Source organism: Acanthaster planci, linkage group LG18 (assembly GCF_054643075.1).
Source record: "Acanthaster planci isolate LZ-2023a linkage group LG18, COTS_SCS, whole genome shotgun sequence".
NCBI lineage: Eukaryota > Metazoa > Echinodermata > Asteroidea > Valvatida > Acanthasteridae > Acanthaster > Acanthaster planci.
Window position 1 is genome coordinate 8,505,604 of NC_141794.1, and position 24,683 is coordinate 8,530,286.

Sequence of the window (24,683 nt, forward strand, 5' to 3'; positions counted from 1 at the left end):
CAGGCCTCTCAGCCACCAAGCTACATATATTGTGACTTGCCAACATAGCACAAGTACACCAAGGCATCTGCGGCACTAATCACCAGCATCAATCTTGCAAGATCCGCAAGTATTCTTTTACGTTACATTTCTTCTGCTGAACTTTGCCCCTTCACTTTTGCCGACTGCCTACACAACACAACGGAGCTGCCATCCCACCTTGGAATGACTCGTCGCAACTCACCTTGGAACGACTCGTCGCAACTCATCTGTACATCGGACGTTACGTGTAGTGGATCTGGTCGGTGAGAATTTAATGTGAAAGACGTTGTATTGTTGGTGCTGGGGTGTTCGTAGCAATCATCTTTTTGTCAGGTCGTCATTTGGTAATTGTTTCCTGTAGTATACTGATTTTGTGCTGCCATAAGACTCTGCACGTACATGCATTAAGGTTTTGTGTTGGTATTATTCAATGCAGGATTATCTGTTCGAAAAATGAAATCATGCGGATCAATAAGAAAAGTAATTACTTCAAACATCGCCACTATTTTTCCTTTAATCTTTGTTTCCTTTATTTAATATAACCAACAACAGTTTATCGCCTTTTGTAGGATTTAATAGAAAATAAAACATCAATATTAAAATTACATATGAAAGATGTAAGATGATAATCTATTTGAACTATCAAATTGAACGTATCAAAATTACCACTCCTGAGTCTGGGAAAAATACTATGTTAACAGTAGTGACAGGAATCAATGCAAAATCCCTCCTTTACCAGTGGTGTGAAGGATATGTGCTGATCTTAAACGTCAATAAGACTAAAGAAATGATTTTCGACTTCTGTAAAATTAAAAATGGCATGCATCCAGTTATGTTGAATGGACAATGTGTTGAAACTGTATCAAGTTAAAAGTACCTGGGTGTTCTTTTTGGCAATAGCCTTACATGGAACCAGCATATCAACAGAACCCTTGCAAAGGCTAATCAATGATTGTATTTTCTTTGGAAGCCAAAATCCTTTTAAGTAGATAGAGATATTCTCAATTCATTTTACGTTTCTGTAATACAGTCAGTTGTGACGTTCTGCTCAATCATTTTGTTCAACTCTCTCACTGTCAAAAACAAGGAAAAAATTGAGAAGATTGGAAAAATGCTGCGCAAAATAATTAGTTGTGACATCAAGAATGTTCAAGTTCTGGTGGATGACAGGCAGTTGATTCATTTTCAGAAAATAAAAAACAATCCATCCAACCCACTGAATGCCTTCTTTGAGGTGCTTGAGTCTGGGAGGGTACGCCAGCTTCGTATAAAAACACACATTTAATTCAAAAGTAAAAAGGTTGGCCCCGTCGGCCAACAGCACTGTATGCTTCCTGTAACAAAGACAAAAAAATCTGATTGCAAATAATCATCTGAAACATTTTGGTGATGAAAGTGTTGCATTAAGTGAAATCTTGCCACAGTTACGATGTTACAACATTTGTCTACAACCCAATTTACGCTTAGCTACAAAGTTGGTCAAATCCAATTTGTTTAAAATGTACCTTCAATAAGTGACTTTGGATACAAATGCATGCACAGTGTCATGTGTGACGAATTCTTACATAATGCATTAGCGCATGCGATCTTGTGCCCGAATATGGGTTCAAAATGTGACAGCATGAAAGTCCTTTATAATTAGGATTTTTGATCATCCCTTTTTTTCAGTCACGGCACTTCTTAAATTTTGTTGTAACTGTAAAGGTTGTTAGTTTTGTTATAAATATTGTTTTGTCATTTGACGGACACTCTGGGAAATGTGGGTGAAAAAAATATGTTTCATAGTATGTTTTGTCCAATTTGTGGCAAATCATAAATTTTAGAAATATCAACTGTAGCCTGGAAAAATGACACACCTAAGAAAACTTTAGACACTGGGGGAAACTCGCTTGCAAAATACAAAAAAAATCTTTCGCTGGGGATTAGCACAAAAAGATAAACAATCCGGGATCGGGTAAAGACAGGCGCGAGATCTTTGTAAGAAAATAACACAGAGAAAATTTCTTCAATTCCGGAACAACCAATCAAAAGAAGATTTATTCAAAAAAAGGCAAGAGATTAACAAGAAATCAAAAAATTACTCCAAAGAGAAAGCGTCAGATACAGTGATTAATCTTCCTAAAAAGAATCCTCGACGGTTAGACCAACGGACCAAAATAATGACCAACCTTCACATGACCATAAACCAACTCAAAAGACCTATAGACCCAGACCAAAAATCAAAAGAAAAGGACCAAACCAAGGAAAATTTAAACCATGACCAGAAACCAAAACCAACGGAACTAACCAAAAGCAAACCAACTTTCAAACTATAACTCAAAGCCAAGTCAAACCACAACTATAAGCCAACAATATTCAAACTGTAACCTTAAAGCCAACACAGTATCAAGAAAAGTACAAATCGATTACACAAACAGCTTTAACAACCTGCAAAGAAAGAAAAAAATGGATACTTATAAATGAAATGTTACGCAACAACAAAAAAAATCTTCATATAATAACCTAGCAATGCACAGCCATGCTACCTGTACTTAAGGTAAAACTTAATCCGTCATAAACTTCTAGCATGGGAGGAAGGAGGGTAGGTAATGCTACTGACACTCAGCTCGTGAATAATAAAGATGTAATAAACAAAAGACTCTGGCCTCTTCTTGGAAGGCAGGACACTCTAATCCTATGTGTAATCCCTACTTCCCTAGTCATAAACTAAGAGCTGCTGCCTCAACCATGTGGCAAGGAATAGAGAACAAAGAAACTGGCCTTACACAAGATAAAAATCACATGGTCGAAATATGAACAAGTGTATTCCATGCCTAAAATTTCTAACTAAAATACAAAAAAAATAAGGAAAAGATAAAGAAAAAATGTGTCCAAGCATCTCAAGTATTAAACAGCACAAAGTTCTTAGACAAGAGATTCCAACTTCTCGATCCTACATACTCCAATCATCTGACTTCCGAAACTAAAAAAACTCAGTCTACTAAACAAAACAACCTTATATAAAGAACAACTTCATGGCACTTCCAGCAAAAAATAAAAGAAAAAAAAAAAGGAAAACCACAAGCAATACATGTAATAGGAACACTTCCAATAACCATGAACTCCAAAAGTTACAAGTGCCTGGGATAATCAACAACTGAAAAAGGAGTGGAAACTTTTCACGGATACTAAAAAACAATACACTCTGTTTCAAAAGATAAGCTTCAGCAAAAACATGAAAAGTTACATGACGCCCTCAGATTAAAGTAAAAAACACTTGCAAAACTACAGATTATTTCGGCATCTCTAGGGAAAAATCAGCAAGTATCTTCAGACCTCCAAAAATGGATCAAAAGGAGAGCCTAAAAAAAATATATCTCTGTCAAGGGAAAACTGCTGACTTGACTATAGAGCTAAACCTTAATATGTCAAAACAAAGTAAAGCGGCACATGATCATGTTCACAAAAAAGGAAAAGGGGAGAAACTTACCAAGTCCACTGCAGGTCGATTCTTAAATACAGCAAGGGCAGATTTGGATGCCAGGTTACATGAGTGTTCACTCTCTGCCAGCTGACCTGCTACTGAAGCTTTAGCTATGCTACATGATGGACTTAAGTATGAAATAAACACCAGGGGGGGGGCACACACTGCAACTCCAACTGGGTAAACTAAGGGGTGCCACCCCTATCTTAATACAGGCTGCAAGTACTAATAAAAAAAATCACCCAAGTTAAAGTTGTCTCCACTACACAACCAAAGAGTGAAAGTGTACATGTACATGCTCAAACTGACTTTCATGAATCAGGCTGTAATGTTGTTGGCCAAAAGTGGTTCCCAGACAGCATGGAAAAAAATAAACCGAAACTCCTTGATGTTTTACATACATGTAATTATACACTATACATGTACATATGTGGCACATGCATGGACAAAACAATTACATGGACATAAGAACGGTCGGTGAAAGGTCATGCATGATAGATGACTGGTCATGGTTCATAACTGTGCATATGGGGAGGTACAGCGGGTGTACTTCATTATGACATCACGCTAAGTATATAAAGCTCTTCCCATCAGCTACATTATATTATCATTGCTTTCCATCCTCATGATTAAGTGATTGTCATCCGCATCATGGTTTAACCATGATGCAGATGACAATCACTCAATGCCAAAACTTTATGCAAAAACTCGCATCGTACTGTTGCATTGTGCCGAGTTAAGCCCAAAAGACATCTTATATGACCTCCGGAAAGATGACATCATTGTCACGCGGTGGACCGTTCCTCTATTTTTCAAGAAATATCAATAAACTGGTTCATTTGGAGACGGACCAAGACCTCCATTGAAAGCATCTGCTGAAAGAAGTGGGTTCTAACACGTGCAGTAAGCACTTATCATAATAGTGTGATATTCATGCATTATGCCTTGTGAGTCTGGGACCGCTGGTTTTCAACTCAGCGATACCCTGCCCAAGTACAGTAGCCATTGCATTGATTCAACACAACGGGATAGCTTGTGTGTGTTAAAACGTCTGAAATCAGTCTGTGGGCCTTATGGCTGCTCGTTCGTACAGTTAAGACTGCAAAGATCGCCCTCTGTTGAGATTTATAGACAAGGCGTCTCTAGCTGCTCACAGACGATCAAATAATACGTCTGTATAATACCCAACTACAAACCAGTGTTGTAGGTCTCGAGACCGGTCTTTCCTGGTCTCGGTACCCTGTGGTTTCGGTCTTGTTCCCCCACAGTCTTGGTATTTTGCCAGTCTTGCTATTAACACCACCAATATTGCATACAAACACAAACTTGCACTCATTGTGCAGAATCGTTTACATACACTCAATTGTGTACACTGTAGAGTAGTATTGCTGCCATCATAAATGTACACGATATGATACAATCTCTTTTTTCGGTCCATGCATGCACGTCTGTCAAGTCTTAACATGAAAATCTGCATGCTAACGAGATAGGGAAATGCATGAACTACGCGCTGTATAATAAGGCAGCGATCAGCTTCAGGGTACAGTCCACTAAATTCAAGCCCCATTGAAAACAGTGTAAAATCTGCACTGTTCAGGGCCCGATAACATACATGCCTGCATGCCAACATCCCTGAGATTTCAGAACACAAATGAAATTATTGTCTAGTCCCTAATCTTTCAATTTCTTTTCGATTTTTTTGTGGGTTAACCAATTACATTTTTAATTATTCCCACAAAACAACATCACCTCCCGAAAAGTGATTTTTCCCAAAGTCCCATTGCAGCCATGCATTTTGCAAGTGGCAACCCTCAACTTTCTCGGGCACTTACGACCATTTTTTAACTGTAGTTTTTAGCCATTCTGCTCTCATACGAAAGCTCAAAGACCCAGAGAGTCCATCCAAGCAACGATTTACACAATCTCACCATTCTGGGGGCCAAACAATCACCTTTTTCAAAAGATACTGTGGGGCACTTTTAATGCTAATGAGCTGGCCACAAATTCTCACTTGAATTAGTGATCTGCACTCTGCAAATACATGTATGTGCACTTCGTATACAGATGCCATTTTTTTCTTGATCCGTTGCTCCAGTGATTATTGTGCCATTGTGATAAAATTCTGCCTCTGCGCTGTAATTGACATTGCCACACAACTTGACAAGTAATCAGAGATGTTATATAAATCTGCCATTATACGCTTTGGTTTAAGACCACAAGGAGTACATGGTCAGCAAAGCTGGTAACAAAAAGGTGTAAATTTTGTCTTGGAACAAATCAGATTTCAGGGTGATCCGGCACAAGTTCAGCATTTACGATGCACCTAAATAAGTAGTATGCCAAGGACAGTTCTGGACCAGCCCCCTCATTTTCACTTATCCCATACCAGAAGGGACTTCTCCCTTTTCGCTTGTGACTTCCCAAACCAAAAGGGACTTCCCAAACCAAAACTTGTGACTTCCCGAAACAGAATTCGTGACTTCCCGAACCAGAAAGGGTCTTCCCCCGAACTCGTGACTTCCCGAACCAAAACTCATGACTTCCCAAACCAAAAAGGGACTTCCCTGAGACTTCTCTATTTCTCAGTAAAACTGACTCTCCCCTGACGCTTTGAGAAAAAATATATATAAATAAAGACATGAATACGAAAACAAAATCCCAATGTCGTACTATCTTATCAGACTTTAGACGATTGAAAAAAATGTTTTTATCCGACTTTGTCAAACAACATAACATTCCATTACCTCCGCCAGCTAAACGTAAACAACACACCAGACCTGAACTTGTACAAGCACTTCGAGCGAATCAACAAACAATTCAAAAATCTCACGAGACAGTCGTATCGTCAACTCTTACAGATAGCACAAGACAACAACATATCATTAACGGCCACAGGCACAAAGGCAACGTACTGCGAAAAGACCTAATCACTGCAATTAAATCTTACATTAAACCAGAAGCAATCGAAGAGGTAAACATCCGCAGAATCCAGCGCTTTCAAGGTAACTACAGAAATTGGGAACTGGCGCCTACTTTCTTTGCCGACGACTTGATTCACTTTGTCGATTTTTACAAAAAGTCTATCGAGGATAAAGCGTTGGCCGAGTTTAAAGAGATAGGCTCTTACAAGTTGCAAATGGCAATCAAGGTCAAATTCAAAATGGAAAAGCCCAGAGCTGAAACTAAATTTGGCGTTTTCACATTTATGAGTAAAAATAACGTGGTGATTTCTAAACGGGAAGTCAAGCGTGCCTTGAAGGAACAAATAGCAAAACAACTTGTAGATGTTGAAGGTCACAAACAGAGAGGCGCAGTCAGCGCGTTTTACATCAACATGGTAAAGTGTAATCTTACATCTCACTGCCTAAAGAACTGACAGACAAGAAAGCAATCATTAACGTCCAAAATACGAATGACTCAGAGGGCATTTGCTGGGCGTTGAGAGCTGCTTTAAAGTTATATTTAGAAACGTCTGACATCAGCTGGAAACCAATCCCAATTATAAGACACACAAGGACAGAACTTCAACTTAAACTGCAGACGACGGCTTAAATTTTACAAAAGTGGGCTTTCCCACTCCCTTGTCGCAGATTCCACGAATCGAATCACAAAACAACTTGGCAATCAATGTATTCGGTTACACGGGGAAAGAAGGCATTTCCATACTTTACAAAACTAAATGCATGGGCAATCCGATTACTTACTTTACTTTAACCAAGGTGAAACAGGCCACGACTGTTGGATTAAGACCTTTTCTCAGTTAATGGGTGACGTCAACAATCACGATGGCAAATCACACTGACGCTTCAATTGCTATCTCACTTTCAAACTGAACAACAGCGAGACAAACACCAAGAAGACTGCCAAGGAATGGACACAGCACCTTCCAAAGTAGAGTTACCTGTAAAGGGCTAAAACATTCTCAAGTTTAAAAACTATAAAATAAGCAAGATGCCCCATTTGCCATCTACGCAGATTTCGAGTCTGTTTTAGAGCGTCTCCCAGTAGAACCATTAAACATGGCCAAGGTACAACACCACAAACCCTCCGGCTATTCTTACGCAGTTGTTAGATGTGACGGTGTATGTACTAGTCGCAAAACGTACAGAGGTCAAGATGCAGCCTTTCATTTTGTGCAATCATTATCTAGAGAAGTTTACACAATTAACGAAACATTTGTCAATCCAAAGCCCCTTACCTGGACACTAAGCTACAGAAACTTCACAACAAATGCAACATCTGCTGGATCTGTGAAAGGCACATTAGCCCAACCAAAGAATCATGGTGTCGATGCCAATCCCGGACAAACCAAAAACTAAAAGCAAAAAGGCGGCCTTTAGTTCCTTAAACGACGGTGGTTTCAGAGACTTCATTTGCATGACTTGCGAAAAACCCATCAAGAAGTTTAGAAAAGTCCGAGAACATTGCCACGTAACGGGCAAGTATCAAGGTCTGGCACACGCTCACTGCAATCTGAAGTTAAGAGTGGTACCAAAGCAAACGCCTGTCCCCATTATTTTACACAACTTGGAGAAGTACGACGCGCATCTAATCATGCAAGGAGCTTGAATTGGCAAGTTGAATAGGCCCATTTACTGCAGCGTAAACAGATCTATCAGTCTTTTGTACACCGATACAGACAGCCTGCTTGTTCAGATTCAAACCGATGATTTAACCAATTACTTACGCAAAAAGTGTGGCCTACTCAATTTGAGCAAGTACCCGCCCGATCATATACTTTACGATCCGAAAAACAAAAAAAGTAATTAGCAAGATGAAAGATGAATTTGGTGGCCAAGTGATATCGGAAACCATTTGCATACGGCCAAAAATGTACTCCATTTTAACGGAAGAACAGAATTTGAAAAAGGGGAAAGGAGTTACCAAAGTAGTAACCCCAAAACAGTTGTCACACAAGGCTTATAAAAGGTGCCTATTTGAATGGTTACAACACTTTTTTAAGCAGCAACTGTTCAGATAAGACAAACATCAACTATTCACCATCAAGCAAAATAAACTGTGTCTGTCACCCTTGGGCACAAAGCTTTACCTGTTACAAAAGGGTGTGGACACGTTGGCCCATGGGCATTTTACATCAATTAGAAAGGGGTTTAAAGAAACTGACCTGGAGCTCGCTAGACAAGCCTTACCCCATAAAAGCTGGCAAGCCTTAGAAAACATTAGGCCAAAAGAACTACACGATTCACTCGTTTACGAATGTGTCTTTAATTCAGACTCCGAAAACAAGGAAGAAACTCTAGGCTTAGTTTTTACGCCACTAAACTTAAAGTCGTTAAACTTGACAATAGAAAACGGTAAGGTCATAACACCTTTGCCTTACTCAGCGGGAGGCAACTCGGTGTCTTCGGGTACCACTTGAAGTTCTTCTTTAATGAAACTCCTTTTGGGTCCGTCCAACAGGTAATATAAAGTGGGCCCCGTTTTCACCCTCTTACCTTGGACCCGTTTAAACTGACTTGTGCGCTTCTCAATTTGGTAAACGTCCACGGACCAGACCGGAACGGTCGTCCTTTTGACAGTGCCACCTTCTTGCTCACCTGCGTAATATAGATACTTAACAACTGCATCTGAAGGAAGTTCAATTTCTCTTTTTGGGGGGGAGGTTCTTTTTGTTGTTTATCACTAGCCCTTTCAGGCACGCTTGGTGCTTGTTTCACATAGTCTAACTTGATGGCTGCTGCAGGTTCTTTGTCAATTAATCTAGTCTTTCTTTGTTGAGCGATTTTATTACTTGGGGCAACCTTACAACCCATTCAACATTACGTTCGCCTACGTTTAACATTTCTTGTGCATATTGATGGCCAAATAAATGCTCGGCCAATGTTCGGTTAAACCATTCGATGATTCCCTGCGACCTATGAACACCCGGTTCACCCACTTGTATTTCGACGTTGTGTTTGGCAAACAACTTTTTAAACTCGCCTTTAAATGCTGATCCCACATCCACCATGACAAATTTAGGCCAGGTCAGAGGCAACCTTTTGTAAATCTGTTTAACGACTTCCGACGTTTGTTTGGCAGTTTTACTTGTCAATGGCTTGGCCTCTCTGTACCTGTATCCCACGTCGTTAACGGTCAAAGCGTATTTAAAAGTTTTACGGTTCACCCGATCCCAAGGCAAGTATAACACATCTGATGCACCTCATTTGGTACTACAGATTCCAACTGCCGCATTGTCGGCCTGGGTATGTAATCAGGGGCAGGTATACAGATTTGCCAAACAGCTTGTTTCTTTAACCAGTTTCTAATAACTGACTTGTCTGCACCCGTCAATTGATGCAAATGGTCAACGGCACTTTCGCTCTTCCAATAGCCTTGTGGGCTGTAAAACAATTTAGAAAATTCTGTCTCCTTTGATTTATCCTTTACTTTATCCATAGTTTTGAAGTTTTTTTTAAAATAAAGTTAACTAAACTTGAGCAAAACTTAACTAAACTTAACCTAACTAAACTTGTAAGCCAAAAAAATGACCAAAGCAGATCCACACCAATTCTCTAACTTTTTGATCTTCCGAAGGCACGTAGCAATCGGACAGTTTTGGCTGCGGAAGCAACAACAACACATTTTTACTGGTCAACTCTGAGTAAGCTCGCAACGCTTTGTCCACGTTTACAAATGTCTGTTGACTAGCACGTTCTTGCCTGATGCACTCATTAAATAATCTAGCATGTGCACGCGATTTTCTGGCCAGGTTTGCTTGGCTTGTGCCAATTGCTCTAGAGCTAAATCGTGGCGCTTTCTTTCCTCGTCTACACTAGATGCTGAATAAAAGATTGGAGCCCGTAAACGCCAATGCATTGACTATGGCTCCTCCGACCATCATTAGAGCACTTGCCATTTTTAAAATAATATGTATTACAAAATATGGATCAAATTAAGCAAAAGCTGATAGAAATTCAAACAGACCAACCGGAGCAACTTGCGGAGAAGGTGGTAGACCAAACAGACCACCTGGATTAACTTGCAGAGAAGCTTATCGAAATTCAAACAGATCCAACAAACATCGAAGGTATGCTAGGTGACAGGCGCGCTGACCAACAAACATCGAAGGTATGCTAGGTGACAGGCGCGCTGACCAACAAACATCGAAGGTATGCTAGGTGACATGCGCGCTGACCAACAAACATCGAAGGTATGCTAGGTGACATGCGCGCTGACCAACAAACATCGAAGGTATGCTAGGTGACATGCGCGCTGACCAACAAACATCGAAGGTATGCTAGGTGACAGGCGCGCTGACCAACAAACATCAAAGGTATGCTAGGTGACATGCACGCTGACCAACAAACATCGGAGGTATGCTAGGTGACAAGCGCGCTGACCAACTGTTTTTCAGATTATCTAAAATACCACTCTTACAGAGAAGAGCAATTCATCTGTTAAAACATTAGTGCTACAGGTATAACATTTGAGAAATGTGTCACAATCCATGGCTTTTCATTTCTGTAATTTGTTTTAAACCGGAATTTGAGGAGTAATTAAGGAATAACATACCTCATGGTGTCTGCCCGGAGAGCGACAGACATGAAACAGGCTGATGTTGCCATTTCTTGAGCAGATAACCTGAACACAAACATATGGGTTTTTCTATAAATAAGGGGTCCAAAGTGGAACATAGAAGTCCAAATTTCAAAACAACTTCATTCAATTCCAGCACACTTACTTACGTTGCCCAACATCTGAAATTTAAAGAAACACAAAAATCATGCAACCAGTTACATTATTTAGCAAGTTCCAGGCCAAACAATTAGACAAGACGCATCAAATTTCACAAGTAACTGGGACACTAAATAACTTTTCCACTAATTAATATCCCCAGATATAAAATCAAACCAGGGCACCTACATATTGAGTAAATAAACTTGGCAATATAGAACATAAGTGACACAAGTGGCAGTCTGAGACAGATGTATGGAATATCACTGGAATGGGATTCTCAACTCGGGCAAGATTTCAGAGTGCTTACTCTCACAACTGTTTGGTTGTTTCAATCAGTCTTGAACAAAGGTAAAATCAAGAAAAAAACACTAAAGTGAACTCAGGCACTTATTTGTTTAAAATAACCCATCTAATGTAAAAAAGTATTGTATCAGGTCAATGAATGTAAGGTTTCCCTCGTAACAGAAACACGGTGTCCCAGTTAAACGTCATCCAATGTTTCAGACCCTGTGCTTGTCAATCACCAGTTTTACGCAATATGTAAATGTACGTAAGTACTGGTAGGCACTTTATCATTCCCTGCAAAACAATTTCGTAATAGAAGCAGACACTGAATCGTCCCCTTGGCTATTTCTGGTATTATTACCCAGAGGTGAAACACTCGCTGAGTCAAAAAGTCATTCTCATCTGCCACCATACATGTACCACAGGATTTATTTTAAAAACTGTAAAAATGTACATATGAAGGTGAACTGTTTCACCAGAAACATTTCTCAACTTGTGTATTTATCCTGACTGCAAAGCTTTCTGCAACACAAACTTCATTGAAAAAACTTCCCTTATTGCTAATTTTTCTACTCATATAAATACACACCACAATAAAAGTGATGGCACTTGGAACAACAATGTACATATATGTACATGTGACTTAATGAAACTGTATCCAACAAAACATAATTAATTCAAATTGTTACATAAGGCTCTTTGAATCATACACTTGAAAAAAAGAAGTTATAAATTTGAAAACTCCTAGCACAACCTTTTAAGCTGGAAATAATATACTGTGGCACGTGATAGATCAAGTAGAGTTTTAGTTTTAGTGAGTGTGAGTACAGTGTACACCAATTTGGCATTCTTGCTTTGTACATGTCCACGTATATCTTCTAATGAAGATGGGGGAATACTTAAATCCAATTCTTATTTCAACAAGTGTTTTCGAATTTCAGTGTGTTTCACAAGCCACAAAGGCTAAGGTTGCCACTTTATATTAAGCTCTCCATTAACCCCATCCCCAAGGGATCAGGTCAACTCAGACCTAAACCAACTCAGACCTAAACCAACTCAGACCCAAACCAACTCAGACCCACGCCAACTCGGACCTAAACCAACTCAGACCCACGCCAACTCGGACCCAATACTAACTCGGACCCACGACCAACTCGGCCCCCTAACCAAGTCCGACTCGGAATTAACTCGGACCCCCCCCTGAGTCAACTCGGACTTACCAAGCCTTACACTACTTTGGCAACTTTGTGATAATAAATGAAATGCACAAAGCTTGACAGTCCTTGCAGTGATGATTTTGGCATGGATCCCGAAATATTCTTGCTTCTATAGATGTTCCGGATTGCAACCAAGGCAATTTCTGCCAATTTTAATTCTTTTAAACAGTACACTAGATAATCATTTACATGTGAAACTTTCATCAAATTCTAATCATTGCCGTTTCCAAAAATTTGGCTTTACGTATCCAGTGAAACGTTGTAGTGTAAGTGATAATAAATTATCACACTTTAACAACATTTAATTTTGTCTTATAAAGAGATTTATACCGTACAGTATCGTTTAGATGTCAATCTAATATCTGAGTTTAGTAAAGCATTTTCACTTTCCAGTGGAAATAAACTTCATCATCTATTTGGGCATCAGGAGACAGTGCTTTAATTACTTCTGGTACAGTTAATGTCTGAGAGTGTTATTTAGAACACTCTGATAACAATCACACCGAAACTAAACGTTCCTCGGGTTGGGTTCGAGTTGACTCAGGGTGGGTCCGAGTTGGCATGGGTCCGAGTTAGTTATGGGTCTGAGTTGGTTATGGGTCCAAGTTTTTTGGGGTCGAGTTGACTTGAAACCATCCCCAAGCATATCACTGTAGATGCAGTAGTACACCGTGTTAACATGTTAACGAGTAAGCTACACTAAAGACCTTGCACCATAAATTACTACATGTATTTCTGCTGTTGAGGTGGTTGGACTGTTTATTGCACAAAGTGCCAGTACAACAAGGTAGAGTTTAAACAAGTCAAAATGCATATGTCCTCGTGTACAAGGTGCAGTACTGAACAGATTCTTCTACGGTTGAACACATACAGGTATAAGAAGAGCACTGTTAATACAACATCATGGAACTTGAAATTCATATTTGGTTAAATGAAGGAACTGTAACCTTCATAAAACATGCCATTGGAACTTTGTGAACAATTCTCGTGTCATGAAATTTTGTCTGAAATTCAAAAACGGTGCCATCTGGATATTGGGCAAGAATTCAAATGAGTGTTCCCTAACGTTGCTCAGTAGAAAAAAATCCCACATAAACGTATTCAAAGAATTTCTTTAAAGTTGATGAATTTTTATAAATTATTATTGTCTATGCTACATGGACCAAACCACAAGTTTATTAGAAAATCATTTTTGAAAAAAAAGTAAAACTGACCAAAATATAATTTTATCGGAACTACGTAGCGGGTCAGTAAAATTGAGAATTGTGAATGAGAATATATTTGTTTTTTTGATAAAATTTCACTTGAAATAAATTTAGGAAAAAAAATTGCCGCCAAAATCGACGTGTGCCACGTTCGGGTCGTTTGGGTAGGTACAGCAACCGTGATGCTGCAAGGAACAGGTACTGTACATTCATGGGAAGCAAGTTCCATTATGAAATAGGGAGGTATTGGAAGCCACCAAAGCTGGAAATTTCCACTCACACAAAGCCTTGTTTCACAAATTCAGAATGTTATTAGACGACGCTCACATCAAGATATTGTGAAAAAAAAAATTAAATTAAATACAATCTACACACACACCCCCACACACCAACCCACGAATGGACGAAAATGATTACTCACCCCTACCAATGAATGGACTGTCCCCCATAATCAGTATTTCGTGTCACGTACAATGACACGTTGTAAAAGTTCCACCGAAAAGATCAAAATATAGAGGTTTCAATTCTGTAAAAAGCAATCAATCAACATTATCAACCCGATGTCACAATTGAACTCTCTTATGGGACATCACTTTAGGGTTGCTTTTGTCAATAATGAACCGGGCAGATCAAGGGATAACTTCGACTGATCATACTTACAGCACGGCAACACGAGCCGGGCCAGCGTCACCATTACGTATACGACTTTATGAAGTCGTTCAATCCTTTGCACAAAATTGCTGAACTGCAATCACAAAGAAGCACAAATTACCAGATAAAAACTGCTTGAAACCCTGACTCCCTAGGGTGTGTGCAAAATCATATTAAAATTGGTGGATTCAGGGCTGTTAGGGTTAATGAAGAATTATTTGAGTCAATGGCTTTCAATTTACGGAAGTTTATCACACCGTAATCACGACACGAGCCGGTTCCCGTCGCATTTCAACGACTGAACGTGCAGAAGTTCATCGCTTTTTCAGACAGACACAAGTGGTTTATTTCATTTACACGGCAAGAGAACAAGGATCATATAACTTATACTGAGAGAGTTACAGAAATGATACACCGTAACATAAATAACAACGTAACAAGTGACGTTCCCAAAACGTTCTTCCCTTGCTCATGTCGCTCGGGCTAAGACACAAACATTGCGGCCGTGCACAGTTGGCATGGATTGCCAGTTGGCTGACGCGTATCTACGGAATGTTTCGTGTTAATTTTTCCATTGCGTCATGTCGCTACAACATCTTCAGTTTTCACACCGTAACAATTCCGAAAGACATGAAAACATAAATATCGATGACTCGTTATGACTCAATTTCTTGGTCGATCGTGCTCTTTTTCTGAATTGTCAAAACATGGGGATCGCCTACCATCACGCGTGCACGAACTGGCTGTTAATCGCCCAAACAGTATCATTGTTCCTCACGTAAGAACCTGGGACACGAAATGTTACGGTTGATACCCAAGATAGGCCAAGGGTTGAAAGGAAAGTGGTGGTACCAAACTTGTTTCAACGTATTTATTGAGAAGACTTCTTTTCTCAGTCTTTCTAATCAGAAAATTATAATAATTTATTTAGAACACCAGACATTTGGAAATACTGCACACATGCAGTTAATAAATTCTGTTCCCCTTTTATCACAAAATCAAAGGTTTACAACCTCTTTTCCGCCTTGAAAAAAAAATCAAAAGCAATCTTGAAAGCATTCTTCCATTTATAGTAACTAATTATGAGACATGACCACACTACAAAATAATAGCTGTGCATATGCATTTTCTCAAAATCACTTCAAAAGTCTGAAAAAGTAGATTTTTCAACTGGACTCTTTATTTACAGAATGACCCATATACATTCCTGAGAAAAGTGTGTACAATAAATAATAGTTGACATCATATTAGTGTTTGTTTTTCCATCAGATGAAACAACTAGGATCTGATGGGAGGAGTTGCCACTGTCTGTCCACTATTTTGTAATATTTGTCACAACCCTTTTTCCCTCTAAATGCTTTGAAGAGTTATCTTATGAGCACATACATGTCGTATTAAACCAAATGAAATGAATTAACAAACAATTCGTTAGAAAAGTTGGTTCATTGTGTTTAAATGAAAGTGAGAAGACTGTCTGTTCCCAGGTTATGCTATGTGACAAACATTATGTCTGTGCATGTGACAAACGTGACTCATTAGAAAAACTTTCATATTGTAGCTGAAGTTTAATAGTCTTTTTTTACAAAAATGATTTTGAAAACTAATAACATACAAGTCTAATTTGTGAAAAATTCTGTTTTCATGCTCTAATTCAAACACCAAAAAAATGTCCTGTGATTATACGTTACATCTGTTATGTGACAAATGTGATATCTGTGCACAAACATAATTTTTTTCTTGACACAATTTTTGTAGTGTATTCTACACAGGAATTGTTCTAAAAGATTATGAAAGTTTCCCAAAGTCAAGTAAAAAGTTTATTTGATAAATTGCAGGTAATTTTCAACTGCATTTTGAATTTAAATTTCATACTTAAGAAACAAAGTATCTGTTCATGTGACAATTTTTTTATATCTTCAAGCATAAACTTCTGTAATTTCTTAAATACTGCTCATTTTATCTTTACTTTTCTGTGTGGCAACAATCAGAAACAGTGCAGATATATGTATACCAAAACTAATGGCAAGATTTTACAGTTTATTGGAGATTTGTACTGAATGTCACACAAATGTGTCTTTACTCTGGACAGACCTACAAACAAATCTGGATGGAATAGGCACTGTGGAAATTACCCATGACAGGTGTGGCAGCTGTTATTTTAAAAAATGTGCAGAGCTGAGTCAGCTCTGTGTAATCAAATGTCTGTGTTATAAATATGTAAACTCAAAATTTATCACATTGACATTCTCATTTGCTTCATGTACAAAACATGTACGTGTACAACACGCTGTGCCTTTAGTTTAACAAAGCACATAATAAAAAGTGAACATGGAATGATGTCCAAAATGAAGGAAAAGGGTGAAGGGTCATTGCTTCTGTACCTTTTCCTTTTAAAACAAGTACAGATGAGATAGACAGGACATCATTTTTAATAGTGTGAGTCAGTAAAGTATATTTAATAATTTTTTCTGTTGAACTGAAGATTTGATAATTGAATTTGTCATTTTTCGAGCATATCACATTAAACAACTGAAGTACATTCTTTTAGCCCTATTTACATAACTTTGTATCTGTATATATAATAATACATAATTATGTCCATATTTTAAGATGTATACCATGAATCCCACAATTGAACATTCAAGCTCTGTCAAGCAAGGATAGAATGCTTTTGTGCTGTCTAACACCTACCACCATCATAATTGGCAGAGGTAAGGTCTGACAGACCCCCCCCCACAATGCAATAGACTAGACTTGACCCCAGTCAGCACTTTTTAGATAGTTCCTTCCTGCCAGATTTGTTAAAATAAGATTTTTTCTAAGCTAATTTCTGGAAACCTGAACTTACAGATTGATAGAAAATTTATTAAAATCCCTAATATGCTCAGTTGTTTAACTCTGAACACATGTAAATATATGTGCATTAAGTAAATGATGTAAATGTGATGATTTGAATGGATGAGGGAGTACCGTACTGGCCTAAGGAGGTGAGGGTTCAACCGCTGGACCTGTCTTAATAATTGTTGTGTAGGTGTGTACTTGAAGGAATTACCGTTGTAAATATGTGTAGCAGTGGGAACAAAATTCAGACAATTTGTGTATTTCGCAGGCATTTATCTAAGAATGTGCAACTAAAATGACCTAAAAATCTTTCACTGAAACTAGCCTGCAACAGAATGTGCTTTGCATAGTACTGGGTATTAACCCATTACCAGGAAGGGTGGTAGTTTAATCAGAATGGTTATTTTAAAGGAGTGGTAGGTTTCAAGCATTATCTGAGCATCCATTTAGGCTGTTGATAAGCCACATAGTCAAATTTAATGAAATTGGTCAGTGCAATTAATCCATTTCAAGTGTTGATCCCATTTGAATCTGATGTCTGAATATATGTAGCCCACTCATGCATCAGCCACATATTTGAACACTTACAGGTGAAGACATAGGTATACTACGGCCAAATTATGTTTTTCTTTGTGACTGTGAAGTTTCTGTGTAAGCAATTTAGTCTATTCTGTACGTGTGTACCAAAGGTGAACTTTATCACTTAGAAGTGAAAGGCTACTAAAGGTAGAGTCTGTTATGAGTTCACAATTTGCACTTTCTAGTGCAGTCTTGTGCTGAGTAGATCTATCAGTAGGAACTATACCATTGATGGTGTCCATTAATGATGAAGCATGGACAACAGAAGTACTGCAGCAGTTACAGACACTTTGGTAAGTTAAACCTTTCTCATTACATTCTTGATGACAAACAAAAGGTATAGTGAAACGATGCAGTGGTAGAAATGTTGGCATGGTCAAAATAGTCCAAAGCAGGAGGCCCCTTGTTTGTAAGAATTTGGAAAGGGTCCAAATTAATTTACCAACAGTGAAAACAACATCCTGTCTGTGGAGGCAGGGCATAGTTTTTGTAACCAATGCATGCGTTAATATTTATTATTAGTGTAGTTGGTCTAAATCCCTGGGCATAAATCCCAGGGGGATAGGGGGTTATATATGTACGAAATATATAGTCATATATGGTGCCAACCCCAATGGTACCAGTAGCTTTTGGTGTCAGAGGAAAAATTGAAAAGTGACTGACGTGTGTTTTTCAGACATTGGGGAAGAAAAAAAATCAACGGAAAACAGCGTTATAGCTGCTCTGCCGGCTTGTCGTCCGCATCATTTTCACTAGCGATTGATTTCATGGTGTTGTGATCCACAGGTTTTGGTGCTAATATTTGGTAAAGAAATATACTGATTACTTTCCTTACCATTGAAGTATGCTTTCCAAGAAAAAAAATACAAAAATGAAATATCAGTCACCTCCCCCCTCAAAAAAGTGCCTCACCGTCAAATCAATGGATAAGACAGGACATGTAAAAGTAGAGTGACTTCATGAAGAGCTAGTAAATGTATGGGAAAATTTGGTGGATGTAGTCCAGTGTACATTCAGTCTGAGTAAAGAAACTTATCCCAGTAAAAATAAAATTCTAAAAATAGATGCAGTATTAGATTTTCTTGTAAAGTTTTTGTTTTACTGCCTGAATGGAACTTAACTCACCTGTCACCGCATTGTGCTTGTTTGTTGATAGCACGAGACTGTCAATGGCAAAAGGCTACGGACATAAGAGTGTAGACGACGAATTTAGGCCCCGGTTCATAGTTGCAATATCGCATACTATTAGGTAACCGTAAGCCTAGCTATTTTTCGCTACCCGTATGACTTTCTTCCGTAATCGCCGTACAGGCAGCAGGGCCAGCTTGTCACTTTGAGTTAGATACCATACAAGAAGTGCAGACAGCCAGTAGTAGGGGAGCGTAAAAGAAAATGGCTTTTGCTAATGAAACTTCAATAACACCAAGTGGATTTTATAAGCCGTAGCCAGAAAAGTTCACCTGCAAATTAGGTGCAAAGAAGCCTACGCGGACCAAATCACAGTTTGTATACTGTCAAAATATCTGTTACCAAAGCAATTTTTTCTTAGTGAATTTCAAGTTGTATAGAACACGAAAGTGGTAGCTAGATTAACGCTCAAAACCTTTAAGTTCGGTGGAACGCCACAAAAAAGAGCCTTTAAAGTGGCTCTATATTCCATTTGCGTATGGTTCAAATTCCAAAATGGAACTGGCCTGTAGGCATGCAAGAATGCCAATAAAAAGTGGCAGGGAAAAGAGAGAGACAAAGACACGACACCCACTTCTTGTCTGGCGTCATCGCATTTTATTTTGACGGGTTTTCACATGACGATCTCCCCCCCCCCCCTCCTCCAATTCTCCTTCTGTCCGTCCCCCCCCCCGTGGACCTTTGACCTCGCTCTCTTGACCCCGTTTACCGCCAGCCAGAGGGCGCTGTCGCCCCAACCGCACGCTCGCGCAGCTTCTACCGCGTCCGCGCAGGCGTTATACCTGCTCTGCCGGCTTGTCGTCCGCATCATTTGCACTAGCGATTGAACAGAGCAAGAACATCATGTCTGGACGAGGCAAGGGAGGCAAAGGACTGGGCAAGGGGGGTGCCAAACGCCACCGGAAGGTCCTCCGTGACAACATCCAGGGCATCACCAAGCCGGCCATTCGTCGCCTTGCCCGCCGGGGAGGAGTGAAGCGCATCTCCGGTCTCATTTACGAGGAAACGCGTGGAGTCCTGAAAGTCTTCCTGGAGAACGTCATCCGCGATGCGGTCACCTACTGCGAACACGCCAAGAGGAAGACTGTCACTGCCATGGACGTGGTGTACGCGCTCAAGAGGCAAGGGCGGACGCTGTACGGCTTTGGGGGCTAGACCGCCGAATTCCCATTTCAAAACCAACGGCTCTCTTCAGAGCCACGACAGTTTTCCAAAAGAGATTTATTCCCACGCATAGCTGCTGTATGATTACCCTGTTCGTAATTAATAGCTATAATTGCCATCCTTCCTTAAGCTCGATCAATGACCCCGATCGTTTTCCCGTGGATTCTTTTTGTATGTTTCCCTCTCCGTTCCTTGTCGTTGCGGTTCATTTCGTCCCTCTCCGCGTTTTCCGTTTAATACGGTACGTAGCCGTCTTGTCGTAATGTGTTCGTGATACCCAAGTGACTTCCACAGCCCTGCTGTTTCACTGATGCGCGTCCGTGTGTACTGTCGTTGAGCCTGACGGTGGAAAGCGTTGAGTACTGGATGGAACGCGTGACGGGCGGAAGGGTGTTGCCGCGATGTAGGCGGAGTTGTGCTCAGCGTGAAAGTGCCGTGTGTGGTTGGTTGGGCGGTGGTGGTGCTGGGGGTGGTTTTTTTCTTCTCTTGACACAGAGCTGTCGGTGCACTTTGCCCTCTTGTCGCGGTCCCCCCCCCCCCCCAAATTAACCTCAGTGTACATGTGACCAGTCAAGCGCTGCGCCCGCCCTTGGAGTCATCCAATCGGAAAGCGGTCCATTGTCAGGCCTTCGGCCCGGGATGCCGTTGCCGGGCTTAAGAGACGCTGGGTTGCCGTGCCCTGCACTCACTTGTGTCAAGCTCCGAGCACCCGACGCACCTCATCATGGCTCGCACCAAGCAGACGGCAAGAAAGAGCACGGGCGGGAAAGCCCCCAGGAAGCAGTTGGCCACCAAGGCGGCCCGCAAGAGCGCTCCGGCTACTGGCGGCGTCAAGAAACCTCACCGGTACAGGCCGGGAACCGTTGCCCTCCGTGAGATCCGTCGCTACCAGAAGAGCACCGAACTGCTGATCCGAAAGCTCCCCTTCCAGAGACTTGTGCGAGAAATTGCACAGGATTTCAAGACCGAGCTGCGATTCCAAAGTTCTGCCGTCATGGCTTTGCAGGAGGCTAGCGAGGCTTACCTGGTGGGCCTGTTCGAGGACACCAACCTGTGCGCCATCCACGCAAAGAGGGTCACCATCATGCCCAAGGACATCCAGTTGGCCCGCCGAATTCGCGGTGAACGGGCCTGAGTGTTGGCGCGCCACGACCACCAAACCTAACGGCTCTTATCAGAGCCACCACTACTTCAAAAAGAGAATGATTCTGCTCGAGTTGTCTGCGGGGAAAGGTGCTGGGCGGGAGGAAATTAAACACAACCGAGTAACGGCCACAGTTGAGTCAATAATATAACAAATTGAAAGGGCTCTCCGATTGCGATTTCACACGGGGCGTGATTGGTCTGCTTTTCCTTCCCTCTCCTTTAAGTTTTGTGTAGTTATTCGTATTTGGGTATGAATGAGCGTACAGTATCAGACGACCCCTCCCCGACAGCTTCACCCCGGCCCTCGCTTTGAAAGCCACCTTCTTTCGCCTTTGTGGAGTCCGATCGACTTCCTGACTGGTACTCTTGTCAATTTAGTTAGCGACGCGAAAGGCTGCGTTGTGCTTTGGCAGACGAATTCCGCGTTAGCCGCTTGAGAGGATGGCGGAGAAAATAACCAAATATTCAAATAGAACAGATAACTCGGTTGCACGGAACGGTTATTGACCGAACGAACGACCGACCGCTTTCAGCGTTTCCCTTGCCGTAAGTTTCAGCTTGCCCTTGCAAGCCATGCGCGTCTTCACGCCTGGGTGGCCGGGGGGCGCTCTTTTCAACTGGCGGGAAGGTGGACAATGCGCCCGTGTTCAGAATCCACGCCGCCCGTGATAAAAGCCGGCGTAGCCGTGACGCTTTTTCATTCGATCCCTCGATCTCTCACACTTCAAGCGCTCCAGCATGGCTCCTAAAGTTAGCGGGAAAGGTCAGAAGAAGGCCGGAAACACCAAGACCCCGACTCGCACAGACAAGAAGAGGCACCGGCGTCGCAAGGAGAGCTACGGCATCTACATTTATAAAGTCATGAAACAGGTGCACCCCGACACGGGCATCTCCAGCAAGGCCATGAGCATCATGAACAGCTTTGTCAATGACGTCTTCGAGCGCATCGCAACCGAGGCCTCTCGCCTTGCACACTACAACAAGAAGTCGACCATCACCAGCCGCGAGGTGCAGACAGCAGTTCGCCTGCTCCTGCCGGGAGAGCTTGCCAAGCATGCAGTCAGCGAGGGCACCAAGGCCGTCACCAAGTACACGACTTCCAAGTAGCCCGCCGCTACCAACCAAACGGCTCTTTTCAGAGCCAAAACAACTCCACGAAAGAGATGCTTTGCTTTTCTGCGTTCTTGGTCTCCTTTTGTCTAATACAGGTGCCTCGTAATTAAAAAGGTATTTTTCCGAATATCGCGCACACTGCAAGCAAATAGATATTGCCTCTTGACGGTGCTTGTATGGGGGGGGGGGGTTGAGGTGAAAACTTTTCCTGATCTTTTTCGCACTCGCTCTGACCTTAATATTTGACGGTTGTTCAGATTGTCCAAGAGGGTGCCTCGTGTAAACGTCCAGACACCGTGAAACGGGCATTCCCCTTGCGAGGGACCTGTCGCAAAATATACAAACTGTATTTCTGACGGCTTCAGCCCCCCCCCCCCCCCCCCGGGGTGTGGTAACTCATGTGGACCCGGTTTTCTTTTCTCTCTGTTCTTTCTTTCTTTTGGCTTTGTTACATTTTGGTTCCCGTTCATGGACTTGATTTTGTGTTTATCCCGGCCTGTGGGCTCCGGCTCATCCAACCGTGCGATGGACCCGCTGCGTGACGTGATTGGCTAGTTGGTACGCTTCGGCCAATCCACTGGACTGCTATAACTTGTGTCGCGGGCCCCAGAGCAACCATTCCAGCGCAACTGCGACCCGGTGAACAGATCTGCACACTGATTTCTCTCAAGATGTCTGGACGAGGAAAGAGCGGCAAATCCAGAAGCAAGGCCAAGAGCAGGTCATCGCGGGCTGGCCTTCAGTTTCCCGTTGGCCGCGTTCACCGATTCCTGCGCAAGGGAAACTACGCCGAACGTGTTGGCGCCGGTGCCCCTGTCTACCTGGCTGCAGTGATGGAGTACCTTACCGCTGAGATCTTGGAGCTAGCCGGTAATGCTGCCCGCGACAACAAGAAGACAAGAATCAACCCACGTCACCTGCAACTTGCCATACGCAACGACGAGGAGCTCAACAAGCTGATGAGCGGGGTAACCATCGCGCAAGGAGGTGTGCTCCCCAATATTCAGTCGGTCCTCTTGCCCAAGAAGACCGCCAAAGTCTCCAACTGAAAGGCGGGGCCCCTTGCCCCGCGAACCCAAAGGCTCTTTTCAGGGCCGCCACTATTTCAAAGAAGAGATAGGTCGATGGCTGTTTAATTGAAAGCCCCCTTTGTGCCATGCTACTTCGGATGTTGTGTTATTTTCTAGGTTTATCTTTCTAGTTACTTCTCGGAACTGTATTAATATTCGTTCTTGATCGCTTCCATCTTTTCGTTTCATTCCAATATTGAACGATACGCCGCAGTTCGGCCTTGCCGAAGTCCCACCTGCTTGTTCCTCCTTCAAACGTCGGCCCCGCCTTCGAACCGACCCCGCTGGACGAGGCCCGGTTGGTGTCTCTTTGCGACTCCAAATTGCAGCCTGCCTTTCTCTTTACTCCTGCCGTGCCGGCCGTTGCGGTGCTGTATAATGACATGTTTGTGTTTCGAACCTGAATCCAGGCAACGCGCGTCAAATATGCAACGCGTATAACTTACGCAACAGACGTGCATTCTTTTCATTGTTCTAAGGGCCGTTCATCTCATCAAATATTCAGCACGCAGTGTGTGCTTGCAAACTTTCCAAGTTTACAAATGATGTGTTGGTTCATCATTGTGTATTGACATGTTCAGCTTTTTATTATGCGCCGTCGGGTGCGCGCTTCTACGTAGCGCAAAAGGCAAGTGCGTGCCTCATGGATGATTTTCAATAATTTTGGAACTGCATCGTTTGGCTCTTACTGCCGACAGTAAACCATCCTTTCACACGTACATTCAACACGTGATCCCGTGAAGCACACCCTCACGGCCTTTCAAGTTTAAAACCCGATAGGTTCTTCTCACAAGTCCTGAATGTGAAATACGGGTATATCACGGGTTCTGCCGTTAAAAGTAAAGAGTGTAAGCAATGGCACACTGTCACTGTCACGAGGTCTTGGAAGCGTGCTATATCGCCACGCCCACAACGTGGGATCACTTCCGGCGCGGTGTCGAGTGTAGACACAGTGCAATTGCAATTGTGAAGGGCGCCATCTTGTGGCTTGCATATAGTGCGGCGCAGGTACTTGCGCAGAGTCGACCGTGGGAACATGTCTCACTGAAAGATTGTTCAT

The 24,683-nt window shown here is 41.8% G+C and overlaps 1 long non-coding RNA gene across 1 annotated transcript; it reads right to left on the minus strand.

Moving 5' to 3' along the window:
* Positions 1 to 620: 620 nt before the first annotated feature.
* Positions 621 to 19,263, minus strand: LOC110988520 (uncharacterized). Its single transcript, XR_002599455.2, has 3 exons — positions 19,068 to 19,263; positions 11,000 to 11,068; positions 621 to 1,355 (listed from the first exon to the last, which is right to left on the minus strand). It is a non-coding gene; the product is annotated as an uncharacterized LOC110988520 (long non-coding RNA).
* Between the last annotated feature and the right edge of the window lie 5,420 nt (positions 19,264 to 24,683).